This window comes from Tenebrio molitor, chromosome 7, assembly GCF_963966145.1.
Source record: "Tenebrio molitor chromosome 7, icTenMoli1.1, whole genome shotgun sequence".
Classification (NCBI taxonomy): Eukaryota; Metazoa; Arthropoda; class Insecta; order Coleoptera; family Tenebrionidae; genus Tenebrio; species Tenebrio molitor.
In genome coordinates, this window is record NC_091052.1 from 7,149,677 (window position 1) to 7,166,245 (window position 16,569).

Sequence of the window (16,569 nt, forward strand, 5' to 3'; positions counted from 1 at the left end):
GTTCACGAGTCACATATGGAATGTTAATTTGTCTCCATTTTAATTAAAGATTTAACGATTCGAGCAGAAGCATCCCGTGGGAATTGAAATGCTTCATTTCGAGAAACACAAGCAGAACGGGTTTAGAAAAGTTTTGCTCCGAATTTCTAGTGGTTTACATTTGCCGACAGTAAAGGAAATGCGAGGTGTTTAATAGTGATGAAATAGATGCGCAAAAGAAAAAACTAAACTGGATCTACTATGGAAAGAATTGGAACAGAAACTGAATAAGTACGTAGATTTGAAAAATAAAATATTGCGGACATGGATTTTCAAAATCTTTATCTTTGAAATGTAAAAAACGGATTAATTCCAGTTAATCGAGTCAGCCTTGGAAATGAACACTACAAATAATGGTCAAATAAAATGACAGAAACAAGAAAAAACATTTATTAAGACATTTATTCAACTGAATTGTAGCAATATGCCTTACAAGAAAGTAAGGTTAGGAGGTGTTTGCTAATGTTTCATGTCAATATGTTCGATTGGTTCAATCTGATCACGGTTTAGTTAATCTCGTATTTGATTACGATTAACTTAATTTCGCTTCTGTAAACTGGCCCTAGGAATATTAAATGCTAGCAGTGCAAATGACGTAACGTTAGATACCACAATTAAGCATGTCAATCGGAGAAGATAAACGATTTGTTGATCACAATGTAATACGGTGTGTTAAAAAAATAGTCAAAGTAAGTTTTGCACAAAAAAAAAGAGTAGGTATGTCTTAACTTATTTCCCCTTGCATTGTCTACTACCATGATTGTTCTTTTTCTAAAAAAATGTATCAAGTCTCATTTCGACTTGGTAAACGTCGTCATAACACTGGTCGACTGATTACATATTATTATATCGGATGTTCATTTAAATTTGTCCTCAAAGTTGGCGTTGAAGAGTCGATATATGGTGAGCACACCACTCACCACTACAGAGTAAAAACACAAATAACGCAAAAAGTGAGGTTAGATTTTAACAGTGCTCTGTAATCCGTTGTGCGTTCACAATTGACTCTTCAATGGCTACTTTGAGGATAAATTTAAATAAACACCCGATATTTATTTATTTATAATTTATTTCAGTAAAGCTCTAACTAAGCTCATTCTTCGAATGGATGTGAATGTTACTTCCATAATTTCCTTTGCATTATTTTATACCTCGGCTTTTCTTTTGTTTGGTCTTCTGCTACAGATTTTTCTTTCAACACTTTCATTTTGTCTCAGTTCAACAGTTTTCCTTACAACTTGGCAAACGTCGTCATAACAATGGTCGGCTGTTTCGGCGGAACCTGAAATTCTTCATAAGAGGCATTTAAGCAAAAACATCCTAACCTTTTTTTTATCTCATTGTAGATTAAACTAACGATAAGTATCAATATTAAATTTTTTATTTGTTTTTTCGTAAACGAAAAATATTTACATTGCATTTAATTTCGAATGAATGAATCTTTATTCGTCATAGGAATTTGATTTTTTAAATTTTTGATAATTTTGGGTTTCTTATTATTCTTTATCTAGTCTACTCATCAACACAGTCTTTTATACAAAATGTTTATACAATTTTTTTTCATTAAATTGTTGTCACAAAGAAATGTCGGAATTCATAAATGGCCAAGGTGAGCTTTCAGCCAGAAGATTAAGATCATGCAAGCAGACAGCTCCGAACCCTTAGATCTAGAGATTCCTTCTCTAAGAGACAGAATTGTGGAAATAAATTGGGCGGAAACCCGGTGTTATTTTTGCTGTCCACGGTGGAAATTTTGCGAGCAAAATACAACAGAAATCTTATACAAGTTTTATAACTGTAAACTCCTAAAATAAACTGAGGGTTTGTTTGGCGTGGCGGGTCTGAAAAATATTTTTTAAATCTCAGTTAGCGTAAACTTTGTAAAATATTTGCTTTATTAATCCGTGCTCAATGCGTTTTATTGAATATCGTACGACGAAAATTTCGCGAACAGATTAAACAAAACGCGGAAGCGTAATTATTTTTGCCCCGATATTTATTAAAATTTCAATTAAAATCCGGCAGAACCGCCAACTTTCTCGATTTAATTACGATACGGTGTCGACGTTTCGAACGTCGCAGCCGAACTTTCTTCAGGAAACACCTGAAGATTTACTTCCGGGGGTCAACTGGCGGAGGCTTCTCCACGTCAAACGGGGAATCGACCGCCCGGATTACAACCCGGAAGCCGTCACTCTAGATTGGATGTTCGCCACGATAGCCTAAAAGACTTCTGACCTTCCTTATTGAATCACGTTATATAGAAAAAAAATGTTCTGGATGACGTCAGAAAAATTGCATTTAACGATCTAGATGAAAGAAACAGAGTCGAAATGCGATAAATACATTACCGACAAACACTGCCTGCAAATTCAACAATTCAGCTTTAACCTGAAGTTCAAGCAGGAAAATATTATCCGAGTAAATGTGGAAATTGAGGAAATCCTGCTAGTTTTGCGTTCGGTCGTGGCGGTTGTGTAGACTTGCATAACTTGAATAATAAACTGATTTCTCTGAAGACATTTAGACTAAGAAATGGCGAATCTGTTTTGGAATGACTAAATTGCTGATAATTAAATTCTATTTGAGACATCATTTCTGACATTCGAATCGGCGGCGTAATTATTGAAGCATTGTTAAAATTGCAGCAATAAAAGTAAGGCGTAGCTTACAAGCAATTACTTTTGATCGTAATTTATTGCTTTACGCTTACTTCCAACAATTTAGCACCCACTGTGAAAGGAAAGTAAACAGAAAAATAAAGACGGTGATGTTCGGTAATTTGCAACTGTTAAAAGTCGTCGAGTAATTTGTACAAAGTGAGAACGAAGTGTAGCAAAAACTTGAAATGTCAATTTCAGGAGCTTGGGATTAAAAATCATTTCACTTTTTCTGTTGTTTGGGGAATATGAAATATTTTCTGAAATATTCTGATTAATGTAAGAACTCCTTGAAAGTCAACCGATACATTTTGTGCTTCTAGATGAGTTCACATTATTATGAATCAATCTGATTAAAATATTCATTTATTTGTTCGTGAACTTTTAATTAAAGATTCCTTTTGTTTTTCAAATAATTCACTCAAGTCTCAAATGCCTTACGTTATTAAGTTTTACAAAAAGGGTGATTAAATTTTAATATAACGGGTGTTCAAAATTACCACTTTTGGAGTTGGCCGTTTGTCATTACTTAATTAAAATAAGGCAAAATCAAGGTTTCAATTATGCACAAAACGTCAACTGTCTCTTAAGTAAACATACGAAATGCACACTGTACTTCAAATGGATTAATTTTTGAACGCAGGTTACTAGAAATGGCGACAATTGAATTCTTAAAAATTATTTCTGATGTATTTTTGTGCTTTCTTAACTACATAGTCTCATGGGAATAAAATAAAAAAAAAGCGTTAATGACAATAGGCTCGACAATAGGATACGAAAAATTATATTACTGGGATTAATTAAATTACAATTAAGTGACGTTATAATTTTTTTAAATATATATTTAGAAATTTCGATTTTTGTAAATTTCAATATACATGTTTTTAAGTTAGTAAATGATTCACATTTAAGGGATGAAATTGCTTCTCATATTCGGAGGAATTATGATATTTTTTTATTTACACATTTTTATGGAACATAAAAAAACAAAAAAAAATCCAATGGAATTTTATCTCTTTTATTTTTCGAGAAATAAGCGGAAAACGAAAAACTCCAATTTGCAAGGGGTGATTTCATTTCATGAAATATATTTTTAAAGATATATTTCAGCAGCTAATTTTTCGTAATGAACTACAAAATATAAAAAAATCGAGGTTTCGAGGGTACAGTAAAATAACCGTCCTTGCTAGTGGTAATTCCTGAAATACATCTTTTAACAAAACGATTGAACAGATTTATTTCTAAAACCTTTTAATGACAGTTTCAAAATAAATTCAATGTGAAAGAATGATTATTTTTAAATTTACTGGTACAAATCCAAACTCTATTACTCTTCTGTTAAGAGTTCGTATGTTTATTCCATGGACAGGTCTATCCTGCATTGATCCTCGAGCGTATTCTACAGACATCCTTCCTCTTAACACTCCCGAGTATCGAGGCCAATTATGAAATCTAGGAGAGAAATCGTTATTTGGGCGGATTTCCCGGGAGCAAATCCTTCAGAAGCGATTTATTCGAATGACTCTATCATTAAATCTTTATTGTAATAAACAATGGATTTTCGGAAGACCTATGGCCGGCATAATTCATTGACCGTTAATGGAATCCTCACAACATAAATAACCCCAGTTCACGGCTATCGACCTTAACAGATCGGTTAATTTCAGTTTTGGCTTCCTATCATTTATCTTGTTAGAGGGGTGTGTTTTTACAATAACTTTTGTCGAACGCCCCAACGAAAAATCGACGTCTCCAAGTTAATAGGCCTCTGTTTCCATGCCATCGCACATGACTGCTTCAATTCCAACGGCATAACTAGCCGGATATTAACCATTAAGACGCCCATAAAGAGGATTTCGTACAAGGTGACACACATCTTGGAACACTCTCGAAGAGGAAAGTACAAACGACCTGAGAAAATTAAATGGCTAATGTTGTTTTGAAATAATAACACTGCTCCAGTAATAACCTGTCAAAGATGGATTGGTTTGATTGATGGTTGCTATTTTTACCTTTTCACAAGCCGGATCCGCGTCACTCTCGCTACTCTTCACCCCACGAAAACCGCTACTCTTATTATCTCTTGACAACAAAGGACAACACACACTAAGTGATTGTTTATGTTAAAATTTAGTTCGGGAACGAAAAAATATAATATTTACAGAAATATCTGCAAAACAAATTTGAAAAAAATTCATCACGCTGTGAAAGATAAGAACAAAGAGAACGTCTGCAAATTGCCGTCGCGTTACGCTTTCTAAATTATTAATTTTAAAAATAAAACGAGCGATTTGTCTCTTTGATACTCAACCCCTAACTAGGGAGCAAGACCTTAATAACGACGTCCCAGTTTTTATTGTCGAAGAAAAGCAATTAAGGTAAATGTTGTTTGTAAATAACTTCACTCTGATATTTTTTCCGTCTTAAAATACACCTACGAGGGGGCCCAAGATGAAACAGGTAATTTAAAACAGTTCGTTTAGCCCGAAAAGGGAGGAGCGACTGCGAATATTTATGTAATTATTCTTACGGATGAGTTGTCTCTTAAAGGACCTCGTGAAGTTTTATTGTTGAAGTTTCAGAGTTACCCCCGAATTGGCACATGTTCTACAGGGATATTATTCACCCACGGTTACATTTTTCTCTGATGGGATACATAGATAAAAATTATTTATATAGGTTACACCCACATATTCGCCATCTTGATAACAATTTACTGCAGATTTTATTACACCTAAAAGCAACTTTCGCGTTTAAACTTTTTAAACGAGACATTATATTTATGTAAGAGTTGGCACTTCTCGGGCGGAAACCATACAAGAATTTATTATTATCGAAAACTGGATGGATCCACCCTGAAGCCCAATCATAAATTTTTAAAACCCTCACAGCCGACGACTAATCATAAATTACAAATTTAAATCCCGCCGAATCTCCTATAAATTGATTACAAAAAAATATTTATTGTTGTTTCTCTTTACATTGTTCTTTCCGCCGCTGTTTTCCTTATCTGAAAAATGAAGAGTGTTTTATTTTGTTGCTTCTCGAATCTGGCACACACATTTTTTATTAGTTAATTTCAGACATCCGATTTCTATCAGATTTATTAGCGGCCATTTATCCTGACTGTCATATTACAAAATTCTATAAATATGCCTGCACAAAGCTCAGGATATTGATTGATATATCCGCACGCGAGAATAGGAAGAGCCTATATCTGTTTCTCCCATATCTACACACTCAAATAAATATGTTCTGTGGATAGTGTTGACACATGAAAAGTTTTCAAACTTTTCCAGAATAAATGAGCCAAGTTCAAGATTGATCATGGCTTCGTAAAACCTTCCACAGCTTAATCCTGCAAACAAATAAAACGAAAATGTACAATCGAAACTTAATTAGTCTGTGTTGTCGAGTGCATTAACTAACAGCCCGATCGTGTTACGGGAATCAAAATTAGTTTTTTAAATTAATTCTCGGAGGACCGCTGCTAGTCCTTCGGGGCTCCGGTAATCGACAAGCCCGCAAAAAACACAAAGGGTGTCGAGAGAACCATACAAATCCGCATCAAATTTGCTACCTCCTAAATAATGCTAACGATGTCGGCGATATTATTTTATATTCATTACACTAATTATCTTTGTGCTGTTTGCGTCGTTATAAAAACCCACCATCCTGTTAACAAAAGCGGCGATGACCTAGCAGAATTTTTCACAAACGAATTCAACAGTCTCAGCTTTGTGTGTATAGTGTAGAATTTTCGAATTTCCCAAAGACTTGGTCTTTGTGGTTGGCAACAAGTTCCTTTCGGCAAAATTTCCTTGTCCGTATTGATTGATATGTGTCGCATGCAAATTGAGGTACCGTAAAGGGCATAAGTTATTCAGACATATAAATATTCAGAAACAGGTAGTTACCACGCAGTAGAGGCGTCGTTGGAATCACAAACGCAACAATACTGACAAGTGGAGCAAGCAGATGGCATGCGAAATCAGACGAAGGTGGCGAGCAAAAGATGTGCTGCTGTGAGAAGAATGCCAACTCAATAACTGGAAGTCACTTGACAGAAAGATATTTGTAAGAGGGCCTTTGAAGGCGTTATCTTGTACGTTCTCGACACGATTGTCTTCCTGAGCACGGCGACAGTAAAACTTTAAATCCAGGAAGGAAACTTGTAACATGATTATTTCTGGGAATTATTCGAGCGAGAGGGTTGCGTGAGGGGAGGGTCGATAACTAATAATCACAGACGAATTGGTGAATGCGGTAAATATTCCCAGATATGTTAAATGAACGGTGTTGGGCTAATTTAATCGAGAACACGTTCATTTACCACAGTAATCCCTGTCGCCATAATGCACCAAACATTATTAAATTATGATTTGTAATTATCTAGTTAATAATCGACGGTTGGCAACCCCGACTTGTTGACGAACAAACTTTTACTAATGTTTCATCATTTTGACAACGAGTGTGATTTAGGTGATATCCGGCTCGAAGGACCAAATGCGGAGTAGCGCTCTGCAGAAGTACATAAAGTAGTGGATTTCAATTTTATAGGTGTTGTGATAAAACCAATATAACAATTAGGAGAATGTGTTCGACTGAATGGCAAATAGCAAGTGATTTTAACTGGAAGTAAATTGAAGCTGCGGTATGGTGGCAATTTTCAAATCGAAAATATTTTGCTTTTTAAAGACTAATGGAAATCTATTAGGGAGTTAAAATCAAAACCAGATATCAGATTTATATTACTTCTGGAATTTCTCAAGGGTGAGTGTTGGGTTCTATTCTTTTCTTTTACTTACATCGCCGTGTTTTTTTTTATTTACTTTAGAATGTTCACGTTTTTCCTACATCCTGACAACTTATTATCGGTGAAAACAAAACAATGCAGTAATTTTCAAAATTTGGTTTCGGTTTCACAATAGCGTAAGAAAGAAAAATGCTTCAGAGAATAATAGTATATGTATTATGATACGAGTCTTATAAGAAGCATTTTATCGCACGCACGGTTTTAGAGCACGACGAGCTTGCGAGGAGTGCCCTAATGGAGTAAGTGCGATAAAATGCTTTATAAACGAGATCTCATACAGTATTTTTTCTACTTTGCCACTTTTTCAATGAAAAAAAAATAATTTTAAACCGTTAAAGTTGAAGGATTCCACCCAAGATCACGTCTGCGGTCTGCCGCGACACCACAGTGTCCGTCAATATTAAAAAATTAAATTTCACTGTTTTTAGTATTATTATTATATCACGCCTTTTCCTATTACGATACGCAAAACAGTATCGTAATAGCATCAGTACGAACGCAAAGTAGAAAAATTTAATTATGCTTCTGGAAGAATTAGAGGTGATCAAAATTGCGTTAGTTTGTCTTTAATATTTCAAATTTTGTTAAATGTTTACTTCTTAAAAATTAAATTAAAAGATTAAAAGCGGCAACCCAACTCGGAAGGCGATACCTTTGGCTTTAGCAATTTTTTGGCCATTACCGTTTTGTTAATAAATCGCCGAGCTTGCCAACATAACAAGCAAAAACGCTATGATAACAAACTGTTGTTGTCTATTTGTTCATTCTAGTTTGTCAGCTCCATACGTGAACATCACTCTAAATCACACTCAGTTGTTGGGGCCGTATCGATTCACTTTTATTCCATCAGTTCCGAGCCACAAAAAATAGAAAAACTTCAATCTTTGCTGTAAATGCACTATAAAATTTTTATTAGCGATCGCCAGATCAAGCTCCGCACTCAAATATTATTAAAACTCAGGTTTCGTAGCGATTCTTTTGGAAAAGCTCTTCCGCTCGATTGTGGCGGTTAACGGCGGTTAACTTTCATCGTTTTTCGTTTGGTTTATTAATCGTGAATACGGCATTTTGAAGTGTCGGTTCTGGTGGCGTCGACGGAAAGGGCTGGTGTACAAGTGAAATGGGAAAGTAGGGTAACAAATGTTCGAAAAACATTTTCAAATAGAGGCCAATGAGCGAAAAAAACGTTAAATGACCGCCATTAAAGTGGACAGATGAGGTAGAAAATAACAAGAAGGATCGTGGAGCTGAAGCGGGTTGATTCCTGCTGAACTTTTCTTTCCGCATTTCGAGTGGGAAATGCTGCAGCTCCAACAGACAACTTTGTCGAGTGATTTACCAACCGAGCGTTTTCTATCCGTAAATTATTATTTTCGACGTGAATGCAATAAATCTGCATAAAGGGTGACAAGAACACATTTTCAAAAGCGCTAATTTATGGCCTAATTCGTATCGATTTTTCAAAAGCATATAAATTCGCGCAAAAATGAAAATTGTTTTATATTGGAGTCTGAAAGGTCCGACAAACACAAAGCTACATTTTCTCCTTTGAGTCCCGCGCCATAATTCTCATTTTCAGGCGTCAGATGTTGGCCCAAACTTGGCAAGAACTTTGCAATTGCGATTTGTGAAACATAAATATTTTTCCATCGCTTTTCCAAATCTATTATTATTTGTCCAAAGTTCTCTGCCGAAAATCATAATTTCGAGCGATTTTTTTAAATCGATTGACCTGCGACTTATTGCGATTGGAAAACTTTTTGATTAATAATATTTTTCGTGTTCCATACTTTCGCCATCTTTCAGGAGTAATGAAATGGACCGAAACTTCCAATCTCGGTCTGGCCAGTGCGTAAGCTAGGAATCATTTAAAGTAAGATTGAGCCTCGCCTTGCTCCTCCCCAGATATCCATTCATCTCCCTTTCAGTTAAATCATATGCAAAACGTCCATTGTTAACCGTACGTGAATGATTAATTAAACACGACGTTTGACGTAATTGAACGTTCACAAAGGAACTTCGGGCATAAATCTTCATTACCAAGTTTTCATCTGTTCCGCATCGACGCGCCCAGGTCTAAAGACGACACTTCTGATGGTCACTCACCGTAAGTTCTGTCACAAATTCACCCTTAACCTATTCCAATAAGACGACTCCATCCGAAGTAGAACACTTAATGCATCACTGATTTAGCTGTTTCTAGTTTCATTCGTGCTCAATCCAAAACGAATTTCACCAAAGACACAAAGAACAATTGTAAGAATATTTTTTCGGCTCGGTTTGGTTTCTTTTATGTTCAGCAATTCTAGTAAAAGAAAATAACCAATTTTTACACATGTAAAAGTAAAAGGAAAAGGTCAAAGTAAAAAAAATATATGACTGATAATAATATGTACATGAATTAGTTTATTAGACCCTGTTATACATTTGTAAGTCACTTAATATACGTTTGTGCTGAAAGAGGACGTCACGTGGTATCAAGTGTACGCACTTGCAATGTAAATTTCGGCTCCGCCCATGCCCTTCTCATCTTGATCGTCTCGCCGCAAACACACATTAGCTGGCATTGATGTTTGCGCACCGCAACCTCTTTGTCGGTCAGTCACCGTGTCGTGAACTGCGCCCAAGTTTGTACACACAAGCAGAACAATTGTTGGGCTCCTTGCAAACACCATTAAACCAACATTAGTCATGGTTTACGGCCGGTAGTCAAACTTACCTGTGACGGCTCCGGTGTGTTCAACACTCCGGAGCGCTCCGGATCGATGTGGACAAGATATTTGTATGCGAACGTCGTATCGCGTTAAGCCAAGCACTGGAGGTATCTTGTTTAAGAAGGCACTCATTATCAACACAAGAACACTTCTGTTTCCATTTCCACAAGTCCGCACGGTTGTTTTATTGCCTGGGGTTTTACTGGCGCTGGAGTGCTTCCTGTTCGGTTTGATAGACGTGAGAAAAAAATCAAGTCTCGGGGGTGGAAATCACTTTTTAATACTGGGAGCCGTCGAAATATTTCTCGCGATTTTGTTGTTTAGCTGTTTAAAGGTGATAGCGTGGAGGTGGAGGAATTTGGGTGGAATTAGGTCGACGGAAGGGATGTAAGATAGGGTAGCAACTGTTGAGCTTGCGTTTTCAATTATCGCCCCAACCCCTATCGTCCACGACCGATATTTTTGCCTTTACCGAAGTCTTCGCCGGCTGATTAAAAATTAAAATTATACGGTTCTCATTTAAAGTACGGCGAGACAAGCAATAAAGTCCGTGCCAAGTTTCCCTTGTTTAGGGGATGTAAAACTGCAAAACTCTTCCGTGCAACTAAATTGCCTGCTCAGGGTTGCTTGACGGACTGTTATCTCACCTAAAGCTTACCAAATATCGTTTGCCAACTTTAATCGTCTTTACTGCGTCCTCGAAAAACAACAAACATTCTTCGGCTCTTCTTAAAGTATCCGTTACAATTCCCGAGTCAAGGAAACATAAAATTTAATAAACTGGAGACGATAAAAATTGCACTCTGGCAAACCAGCGCGAGAGCACATCTTTCCTCCAATTTTGTTCAAAATCTTCCAGTTTGAAACTAACTTACCAAATAATTTTCAACAAATTATCACATTTTTAATTGGACTTAAATGCGGCGTAAAATAAAGCAGTAAATTTTCAAAATGTTCTTTCAACAACAGGGGAACAATAACAGTATTTTTTTTTCAGTTTTAATTACCTTCTTGTAAAAAGTATAATAAGGTCGTTGGAAACATCGACGTAGTTTTCATGTAAATCAGTTCACGAGCAAAAATTATTTTTTAATTAACATATTAAAAGTAGCTTTATCTTCTCTCTCGAGAGGAACTAATTTTCTTGCAACAGACGCAATAACTTAAACTTCAAAGATCAAATTGCATTAGTAAATTGAATCGGATAGAGAACGTTGATCTCTTTGAAACTATTTTAAGTGTATTTTGATATGAAAATAAAAATATGAGAAACTTTAATTTGTTGGTCGAGTTATCAAAGCTCTGCCAATAAGTTCAGGCTCAAAAATAAAATTGCGAAAAATAACCAAACTGAAAGAAAATCATAGCGAACTGGCTGAAAACTTGTTTTTATTTTTCGTTCAAAATTTTATTTCCACTTAAAATAATTCCTCTACTTCGTAGTACTTGGCTTCCTCGATTAAATTTCAAAACACGCTTCGACTGTTGACAAAAAATTGATTACAAATGTTCGAGTAATGAATTTGAAGCTTTTACACACTTAATGTAAATTTAATGTAGTTTTAAAATCGATTGTAATGGCTTTTCGGTTTTTTCCTCCATCAAGATGTAGCCAAGTCGTGCCTCGTCTTGGTTTTTTAAGTAGTCGTCAGACCGAAATAAATTTCCATTATCGTAGTTCGATGTGTTTTTTATCATTTGTATATTGGTCGAATATTGTGGTTCAAGTTGTTTAATCAGATTTTGCAGCGTTAAAACGCAAATTGCCGTTCGGTCCAATTAAGAGCCGCACACTCATTTGGGAGATAATGGCCACCGTATTTACAAAACAACGAAGACGAGCTGAATCGATAGATGATAAAACCGTTTCGATGATGTGAGATTCACCAACAGCGACACTTGATTTTACCTTCGAACACAATTAAGCTCGGAGTCGATTTTCTCCGTGCACAAATTATTTTCTAGTTGTCTCATAATGGAATTGTTCGGCAAGCTCGAGCTTTATCCCCTTAGTAGACAGAAAAGTTTCCGCAAATAGTGCTCCCGATAACAACATATCGCAAACGCCCGTCCTGATCGGATACTTTTCCGCCGAAAATTTGATTATCTCGATTATATCTGACCCATAAATTTTCTATTAGCAAATTGGCTCCGTGTCATTTGACACAATAAAACTGCGACATGCAGCGCCGCGTATGGGGCGGCGTAATTTACAAGGGCATAAATAGATTTATCGGCGGCGGTTCGAGCCATTCGATTATTATTAAATTTCTTGTATCGCGATGTGGGGTTGACAACAATGTCCTCTGCATCTCTAAACCGATCCGGCGCTCCCCGCTTTCTTGTGATAAACTGCCAACTGTACCGCCTATTAAATAAATCCCCATCCACTGGAAGCCTTTAAACCTTCCAATGCACTTTTAACACTCCATCGCCTCCATAGTGGACGTTTCTATTATTCTCGGGTTATCGCGAGTTCCTCCTGCCACCGTTGGAAATCGCTCGCGGCAATTTCAAATTATTTTGTCATTTCGTTTGAGCTAGATTGATGGCGATTTGATTTCGACTTAAAAGCACCGCTCCAAGGAACGCGACTCCTGCGACACTTGATGGACTAGTAGTTGGAGGTTTTTGCAATTTCAGAAGTGGCAATGAGACGTGAATTTGTCGCGAGCAGAGAAAACGAGTTTATTTTTAAAAATAAATTGGAACTGTAATCCGGCGCATCCACCAGAATTACACCAAACCGCGTGTCTTACAAATTTGGTGGAGGCTCCGGGGAAAAATATTTTGTTTTGTTACAACTTATGTTTTCGGAAACAACACAAATCTGAATGCGTGCTGGATCTCGTTATTCGTAGGATCATAAAAGAATCGTTCGATTCGGGTTTGAATTATCCAAATACTTTTAGATATATGTATTTAGGTACATTTTCTATCTGGTATCAAGGAATTTTTTGCAAGAGAGAATCTGCAATAAAGCTTTAAATATTACATTTATGAAGCTTAAAATAAAATGAATGACTTTTGTCGCGACGCATCCCCCAGAATTACGATGAAAAATAGAGTTTATCTAGTTACAGTTTTTTGTTGCAGTAATAACTAAGTCCTTGGCATTTCTTATCACTCTCGAGATTAAGTTTTCCTCGACAGTGAAAGAGAGAGTTTTTGAGGAGATAGTCACGTCGTAGCTGTATTTATTATCCCTGTGTCTTAGCTCAGAACTCTATTTTATCCAGAATCAACATAAAAAATTTATTGTGGAAAATGATGATCGCTCTCAGACATAAAGTCGGTCTAGCTGGCTACATCTTATCCCAACTTTCACTATCGCGATAAATTTTTTCTTCCTATTATTTCAAAAATTCGAAATCTGTATAGGAATACCGTAGAGAAGGAAATATTTGAATAATTAACTTACTATTTTTTTTACGAGTTTAATAAATAAAAGTTGATTTAACTGGTAAATTGGAGTATTTTTTTTAAACATTCACTGCAGGTTAAATATTTTTTGAATAAGGTTTTTAATTTTGAAAAAACATTTATCACTTTGTTAATTAAAAATTTTGCAACACCTTGCCCAATAATGTCACCAGTTTAATGAGTCATAACTCATGATCTACCGTAAAATGCCGAGGCCTACCTGGAATGTTTAAGGCAGGGCCGGCATCAGGCTAGAAGGGAGACGATCCCTGACACAGTCAGTCAAATTATGACGGCTTCGGAATTTATGATATAAAATTCAAAAAAGTAAAAAAACACGTTCTTTAAACGATACCGCAACCAGAAAGAAAGAAACAAAATACCAGTTTTATATGTCTATCTGTAATTTGAGTCTCTCCAGCAGCTAGTTCCAAATAAAAATAATCAGCTCCAAAAAAGTTCCAAGCAATCCTTTAAATTTCTGAATGGTTAGAACAACTAGCCTGACAGTCGCATATTTCTCCTCCGCGAAAAAGCCAAGTTAATTACTTGTGTCTTATTTTTCCTTCATTAAACTGGCTGCGTTGAAATTGTTCGTGTTTTGGCGAGGGCAGCATATTGTATTTATCTCGACAAAAGGGAATATTAAACCTTCTGCTCGTTATAAATCTGCAGAAAGCAAATGAGAAAATAAATCGCACACATTTTTCAAACGCTCTGTGATTCGCATCTGCTTTCTTCACTACAAAACCTTGTAGTTTGGCTGTGTGTGTTTTAATTTTCCGACTTTTCCGGCGCCGTCCGACGACTCCTTTTTATACTTCACCATTTGTTTACGCTTCGCTTTAAATCTGTCCCTGACAAGAGAATGACACACCTGGAGCGAAGAAGCAACCCAGGTTATATTTACCGCACTTGATCGAGGAGTTGAACCGGTTCGGCATAGTTTACTAATTAGAAATAGTTGGAAGAAGTTGATTGGGGTTTTTTTGTCGATTACTACATGCGAAAGCGTCATCAACACGGACTGAGCAAATTGGAAAAGTTGCCGGATTGCGCTTTAAAAATGTCGGTATGATTGGAGAAATGTGATATTAGAGGCATCCTCGGTCGTTATTCAAGAATGGAAATGCTTTCAGACAAGTATAAAGTGCTTGGTTCTGTGTTCGGTGTAATAAAGTAGGTGCATGCACGTCTTACAACCACCAAAGCCCCATTGACTCCATTCATTGCTATTCATTGTGTGTTATCGCACTTATCAAGTCATTGTAACTGTGATGTGATTATTCAAGAACAAAACCACTCTCTTTGAACAAATAATTTATTCTGTTCGAGGTGGCTACACAAGGGCTAGTATTAGAAATTGCACGTTCTAATAAAGTCATTTGTAGGAAAATTAGACCGATCATTGTATCAGCAATTTCTGAAACAATTATGCCCAACCCGGCACCTCCGCCATTATTTCAGATAATTGAATCACCCCTTAATTTGATTCTTCCATTATTTTATTAAAATGTCCGATAATAAATGATTTTTAATTTGTATTACGAAGTTAATTTAGAAATTAGGAGTACCTCCCCTGAGAATTTAGGGCAAAATTTGAGTGGAAGCGCCGGGTTTAATGGGTGCTTTTTCTCGTCGAATTTTCAATCAATAAATCGTCGTCATTAATTAACCATTTTAGGACGAGTCGGGTGTAATGTAATAAACCAGCAACTTTTCCATTCTTATTAAAACAACTTTTTCATTAAGTCTTCCTAAAATTAGCAAAGTTGATGGATAAAGGGTTGGGGTTGGGATCAATCGGTAAAACTGTCGAACCCTGTCGATTGGAACCTCTCGGGAAATTATCTAATAGAACGTTAAGAAGTTTGAAAATAAGTTTTTGTGAGCATTAGAAATCGCGTGAAGTAAAATTGATTTTGCTATTTAATACCCACTTGTGTAAAAGAATGATAACACCTGGAAACTGTTCCCCAGTTTGATCGAAATCTTTACAAAACATCTATTCGGAGAGCGATCATTAAAAGTCAATTTGAGAACATGAAATCGTCAAATCTTATCGCTTCACTAACTGCACTTCCAGTAAAATTCACACTGATCGATAAGAAACTGTTTAAGTGTTTTTCTTTCCACAAATTAGATATCCAAGTTTCTAATTTTGTTATTTATTTTTCAGTTTTGCAAGACTTTCGATTGATTTGAATAGGTAAGTTGTTGAAGAATATCCACTTTCCAAACGACATGAATAATACGACTAAACTTTGTACAACAATACTTACCTTCTATTCTTGCATCTTAGCTTACGCAGAAGTACTTACCGGAGTTCCCCACATCACATCCAATATAATTTGTAATCATTTGTCACATGATGATGAGCCCGAAATTATCATGTAAATTTCTTCACACTTTGTGGAACTTCTAAAACTTCGACGGTAACTTGGCTCGTATCGTAAAATTTCAGGAAACGACTATCTAGAACTAAAGTAACGAACCAGACATGATTAATCCGTAAGAAAAACCAGTTCCGCCATTTTCCTGTTATTGTTAGTTGCATTTTCCGTCTAAACCGTAGACGGATGACTATTTAACTTGGTTAAATAGCACTAAACGTTGTATTATGACGAATCCGCAGTCTACTTAACAGCAATTTGCTCTTGTTGAAACTGTTGAAACTTTTATTGTCGCTCAAGTTTTTATATTTAATTGGTGCTGTTTCATTAGAAACTTGCTCGAACTGATCTCACTCTATTTGTTCGCAACAATTATCACAGGTCTTTGTAACCTGCTTTTTGTTACTACTCGCAAAGTATTCAAATGAAACCATAAAAATTAATGAACATTAATGTGAGCAGGTCTGGAAATGCGAAATATTTAGCACCATATTTGGACACGTATTCACGTGAAACTTCTCGAG

General features: G+C 36.1%; 1 protein-coding gene across 3 annotated transcripts in view; it reads left to right on the forward strand.

Moving 5' to 3' along the window:
- The window catches only part of LOC138134932 (protein artichoke), a 62,924-nt gene that overhangs the window by 20,266 nt on the left and 26,089 nt on the right, over window positions 1-16,569 (forward strand). The window contains exons 1-2 of one of the 3 annotated variants that reach the window (XM_069053532.1): window positions 9,510-9,622; window positions 15,832-15,861. The exons of 1 other annotated variant lie outside the window; for it this stretch is intronic. The gene's annotated coding sequence lies outside the window, so the exon portion shown is untranslated. Of the gene's footprint in view, window positions 1-9,509; window positions 9,623-15,831; window positions 15,862-16,569 lie in introns of those variants that run through there. One more of the 3 variants, XM_069053531.1, reaches the window with a different exon arrangement.